This window comes from Gouania willdenowi, chromosome 24 (assembly GCF_900634775.1).
Source record: "Gouania willdenowi chromosome 24, fGouWil2.1, whole genome shotgun sequence".
Classification (NCBI taxonomy): Eukaryota; Metazoa; Chordata; class Actinopteri; order Blenniiformes; family Gobiesocidae; genus Gouania; species Gouania willdenowi.
In genome coordinates, this window is record NC_041066.1 from 12,746,227 (window position 1) to 12,752,358 (window position 6,132).

The following is a 6,132-nucleotide window of genomic DNA, read 5'->3' on the forward strand; positions in this document are numbered from 1 at the left end:
GAGGGTAGCTTAAATGGTTAAAATTTGGCCAACAATAGTGATAAAGGGCAAAAATGTGGAACAAAAAGAGGCAAAATGTAGGGGAAAAAAGGAAACAAGTGGTATTTATTGGGCAAAATGTAGCTTATTTGGATGAAAAGAGGCCAAAACAAATTTAAAAAGTGTCAAAAATGTAATGGCAAAGGGTAGCTTAAATGGGTAAAAGGTGCAAAACAATAGTGAAAAAAGAAAAAGAAAAAAAAAAAAAGGAAACAAGTGGTATTTATTGGGCAAAAGTTTGATTATTTGGATGAAAAATGGCCAAAACTATTTAAAGAAAGGACAAAAATTGGATTAAAGTGTCAACCCAAAGTGAGCAGATCCAGTCTACTACATTTTTGTTTTTTCCAGGCAGACATGGTAACAATTGGGCCAAAAGAGGCAGAATGTTGCAATAAAAGAGTGAAAAGTGACTAAAATGGCCCAAAAGCAGTCACGAGTGGCCAAAAAATGGGCAATTAAAGAGGAACCAGGTGGTATGTAATAGCAAAATGTAGCTTAAATGTGCGAAATGTGGCAAACAATAGTGAAAAAGGGTAAAAATGAAGAACAAAAAGAGGCAAAATGTGGGTGGAAAAAGGAAACAAGTGGTAGTTATTTTTGCAAAAGTTGGCTTATTTGGATAAAAAAGTGGACAAAAAAAAGAAAGGAAAACAATTGGATGAAAGTGTCAAAAAATAGGAAAAAAAAATATATTTATTGGCAAAAGGTAGCTGAACTCTGAAAAAAAGTGTCAGAACTTTTTAAAAAGGGGCAAAAATGGGACAAAGGAAGTTGCAAAATGGCTAAAAAAAAAATAGGTAAAAATGGGTTAAAAATTGTTCCTCCTTCTAAGGTTTTCTGGGGGAATAATAATAAAAATGAAGACATAAAGAGCCCCATGTTGAGCATCACTGACTTAATAACTGCTTCTATGTGGTGTCATCTGATAACCTAATGGGCTGGTCTGGACAGAAAATGCCAGTCCACCCCTGAAGAAGGGCATGTTATTTTGGTCAAATCTGACAACACTTCATGCAAACACAGGCTGTAATATAATCATTGTTCACATAATCATTAGAAGCATCGACTGGGAGAATCCTCAGTGGGTCGCTGATTAAACTCTGCACAAGAGCAACTATCCCCTGCATTGATTCTGCATGTTAATTCCCATTTTTATGGTTGCTGTTATACGATTGTGATTTCATCATTTCTTATCAACGCCACTGAAGTATGAAAAACGGCTGCTTGCCATGATTTCCTCTGGCGTTGGGTCTTAATTTGCTGTCGGGGGGGAGAAAGCAGGGGAGATTGATTCTTCTGATGATTTCATTAAATGACATGAAAACAGGGAAATTACAACAGAGAAAAGGGCGAGTCGGAAATAATGCGTTGTTTGAGTTATACCGTCAGACCATCTGTGATGATGACACATTGTGTTGTTAGTGGACTGAACATAATCACAGTGTTTTTTCTTTCAACGGAAATTATGAGCAAGAGTCTTTCAGGGTTAGGGTTATACGAAAGCAGATTAAGGCCAATTTTGATAGAGAAAATAGTTTTGGGCAAATCAAAAATAAAGTCGAAATTTCGAGAATAAAGTCGAAATTTCGAGAATAAAGTTGAAATTTCGAGAATAAAGTTGCAATATAATGTTGAGTTTAAAGTCGAAAAGACGAGATCAAAGTCGAAATTTAGAAACAAAACTCAAAATAGAATATTGTCATAAAAATCAATGGCTTGCTAAGAAAGTCAAATCTATGGAAGTGGACTAGGGACAAATCCCCTACGACAGTGATTCTCAACTGATGGGTCGGGACCCAAAAGTGGGTTGTGGACCTGTACTGGGTGAGTCGCGGACAGCTGGTCAAAATTAAATAAATGCTTAATGTCTCTCACGTTGTATTTTATTTTGAAAGAAACTTTTCTTTTGATAGGCATGCTGTGAAATGCATGTTACACAGGAAAATATGTAGATTTATGTTGAAAAAAATATTATAGATGTGTTTTCAAATGCCATTTTGTTGGTTGAATTCTAAAACAAAAAGGAAAAAAAAGTGGGTCGCGATTTAATGTCCTTGGCAAAATGTGGGTCCCAAGGCAAGGCAAGGCAAGGCAAATTTATTTATATAGCGCATTTCATACTCAAGGCAACTCAATGTGCTTTACATGATAAAACATTCAATTGTTTAAAATCAATAAGAACATTTAAATCAATAAGAACATTTAAAATCATCAGTAAAATCAATTAAAATCTCAGGGTTGGACCAGTTGAGAACCACTGCCCTACGACAACAGTCTCCATCAAAATTGGCCCTAATCTCTTTCACACTTCCGTTGCGGAAACCCGGTGGCCGGGAAGTGTCAGGTGAATGCATTTAAAGAAATGAACACAAATGCAAAAAGGTCACAACACGAACGCAAAATGGCTACAACGGAAGTGTTTCCGACGGACCGGTATTACAGACGGACACGTTTCTGGCGGATGTTTTTAACCCACCAGAACAGTTAATGAAAGTATGAAAGTAAGTGAAAGTTGATTAGGGTACTCTTATATTTTTCATATCAGGCTATCATATCATAATACCCGTCCGACTGTAATACCGGTCCGTCGGAAACACTTCCGTTGTGGCCGGTTTGCATTCGTGTTGTGACCTGTTTGCGTTTGTGTTCATTTCTGTAAATGCATTCACCTGACACTTCCCAGCCACCGTACTTAAAGAGCTAGAAGAGAAATAATCTCTTTGTTATTAATCCTAACTTTGAAGTATAGTTGAACCATAGGTAGAGTTTGATATTCTTGCCGGGGGGGGGCAAAAGAAAAAATAGAATAAAATATATAGACCGTCTTGAGATTCGCGCCAACCACCATGTGTGTAACACAATAATGCAAAAATGATTGGTAACATAATTGATAATGTTGACTACAAAAATCTCCGTCGACACGTCGTTTAATGTTGTAAATTAATGATGAAATCTGGCGACGGCTGCTTTCTGCTTAATTTTTTTTTGCTGCAGCACCATACATGAACTGCTGGGTGCAGTGTTGCGAAGAATTGCGCAACAGAAGACGAACCAACCTAAAGTCTCAAAAGTTTGGGACCTTTAAAGTGTGAATGATGGTACCATGATCAGGGATCACTGATCCAGATAACTGCCATTATCTAGCAAAGAGGACATTTGGCGCTTGCCCTCTCTGAGTGCTCCTGTTCCAAATGAATTCAGGCCCGACACGTTTGAGAAATGACAGCAAAAACATCCATTTCCGCAGTGCCTTTTGGAGTTTAGTCTATAAGATAGCACCTTGTACTGTCTGTATCAGCGACAGTAGGTCCTTCTTCCTTTTAACCCAGCCTCTGATCCTATTAAACCTGGATTCTTATCACCTTTATTAGTTTTGGAATAGATGGGGTGCTTAACTGCTTCTGTGCATGCCAGCCTGACTGATGTTTCATTATTCCACACTCAAGGTTACAACCTTCAGTAGAGGGTTGAAAACTGATTGAAGACTTAATTCATCTGATGTTATCAGCAGTGTCTTAATCATGGATTTGACACAGCAAAAACAGCAGGCTGCACACCAATGCCAATCACCTCTCAACTATAACCCACAGTCAGGATATAACCTTCATTTTTAGGTCTCAGACTATAGCAAAGATAGATTCAACCCTGCTGTAGCTCAACAGTGCCATCTAGGAGGTTCAACGTAGAAGTACAGGCAAGATGTAAAAAAAAAAAAAAAAAAAAGAAAGAAGAAAAAATCAGTTTAAAAAAGCTTCCCTGCATCAAATGAACTTCAAGAACACTCACAGCATTAGGAATAACAGGATCAGAGCAGGTTCTGTGCTGGTGAGCACGTCTCATTTAAACCTATTATAACCCAAACAGGATGTAACGAAGGGGAACAACAAAGAGGCCCTAGAGGGAAAAAAGGAAAACCCAGCCAATGGCTTCAGGAGAAGTATTGTTGCTATTGTTGGTCTCTGTCCCTTACAAAAGAATTATCTAACAATTCTTAATCTAATTGGATCACAATCTGCTGATGGATGGATGGATGGATGGATGGATGGATGGATGGATGGATGGATCCGTGGGTGGGTAGATGAATGATGGATGGATGATGGATGGATGATTGATGGATGGATGGATGGATGGATGGATGGTTGGGTGATAGATGAATGCATGGATGGATGATGGATGGATGGATGGATGGATGGATGGATGGATGGATGGATGGATGGATGGATGCAACTCCAATATCCAAAAAGTAATATTGCTGAAAAAAATATACCACACACACACACACACACACACACACAGATGAAAAATGACAACCCCAGAATATTAATCAACACAAATTATGCAAAACACTTAACAGCAAACACGGGAAAAGACGGCGGGCACTTCAGCACAAGAATGGTAATTAACCTTTCTAATAATTATTCTGCTCGAAGGCTTTGGAATCAGTAAACCTGACCTAAGACCACAAATTACACACAGTTGAATATTTATTTCCATAAATGGAGACAAGTAAAGGAAAATAGCAACTCTTTTTTCCCTTCTATATCTGTTACTGTGGTCAATGTGGGTACTATGTATGAAGTTATACATTAATGTATCTATTAGTTAAAAGGTTAATATAATGCTTTTATTTATTTATTTATTTATTTTCAATCACAGGACAGTCTCTGGCATGTTGAAAGTCAAACCTGGCAACCCACATTGCTCCTCAAAGGGACCTTGGACACATCCCTGACCCTTGTGTGGCCCCTCAGGTGAGAAAGCAGGAGCCTCAGTGGTTAGGTGCTGATCTGAGTCTGCAGTGGGGTTACTGCGGGTCATTTCATGGGATGGGCTTTAGGACGTCCCACTCTGGGCGACGCCACACATTAAAGACAGAAAGGCACGAGGAAGAGCTCTCACTCTGATTACACTTTTATGTCAGAAATGTTTTATTTTATTTTATTTGTATGAATGCTGGCTGGTGGATCATTTTGTAAATAACAAAATGAAAGTACACTAACAAAAAAAAAGAAAAATTAAATAAAAAAATGAAGTAATATCTTCAACTGTTTGCATTAAAACAATTAGAAATATACACATTTTCAACCACAACACTAGCAAATAGTCTCAATGTGGAAACACACACATGTACATAGTCACTCTGAGCACAGTCAACTACACATTAATAACCATAAAGAGCATTACAGGTAGATGAAATACATCTTATCTTTCAAGTTAGAATGATTTTTGTCAGGTAAATCAGTATTTTATTACAATATAACATATTTGCACTTTGATGGTTCTGAATTATTGTATAGGCGGTAATATATATACTGCAACAAGACTGAATCAGGTGTGCAGCAATTTACAGTATTTGTTCTTTTTGTACTTCAGTACCTTCCACAAAATATACATTTTACTGTAAACAAAATAATAATAATCTCAGAATTCCTATGCATCCTAAATATACGCAGTATAGTAATATAAAACACAAAATACTATTATAAAAACTATAGCTATAAACCATAACTATATAAAAAAAAAAACATAGATTACTTTATTTTGTGAAATCTGGCGCAATAACAGTAATTGTAGGATGACAGAAAAAATGTGTTTGTTTGATCAGAGGGCCACATGATCAACATTCATTTCAGTATTTAGAATAATGAGCAATCTGAGCATTAATACAGGATGTTTTTGCAGTCATATTATGTATTTGTCATTTTGCAGGTTTTTTTTGAGTATTTCTAGCCTATTTCTGCTGTCGTTTTGCTTGTTTGTCAGTAATGTGGGTTTGCAGAGTCATTTTACATGTTTTTCTTGACTTTTTTTGTACTTTTGTTGTCATTTTCTGTAATTTTGTATATTTTTCGGAGTAATTTTGTGTATTGCTGTTGTCCTTTTGTTCATTTTTGTAGTAGTTTTGTTTGTTTTTGGAGTGTTTTCTGTGTTTTTATCTCATCTTTTACTGTATTTTCCTGCAATGGTATAATTCTTTGTTTTGTTTTGTTTTTTTAAAATGTATTCTTGCTCTTGTTTTGTGTATTTTTTTTTTTGTCATTTTGTACATTTACTTTGGGGGGCCTTCTAAAATTAGACCGAGGGCCACAT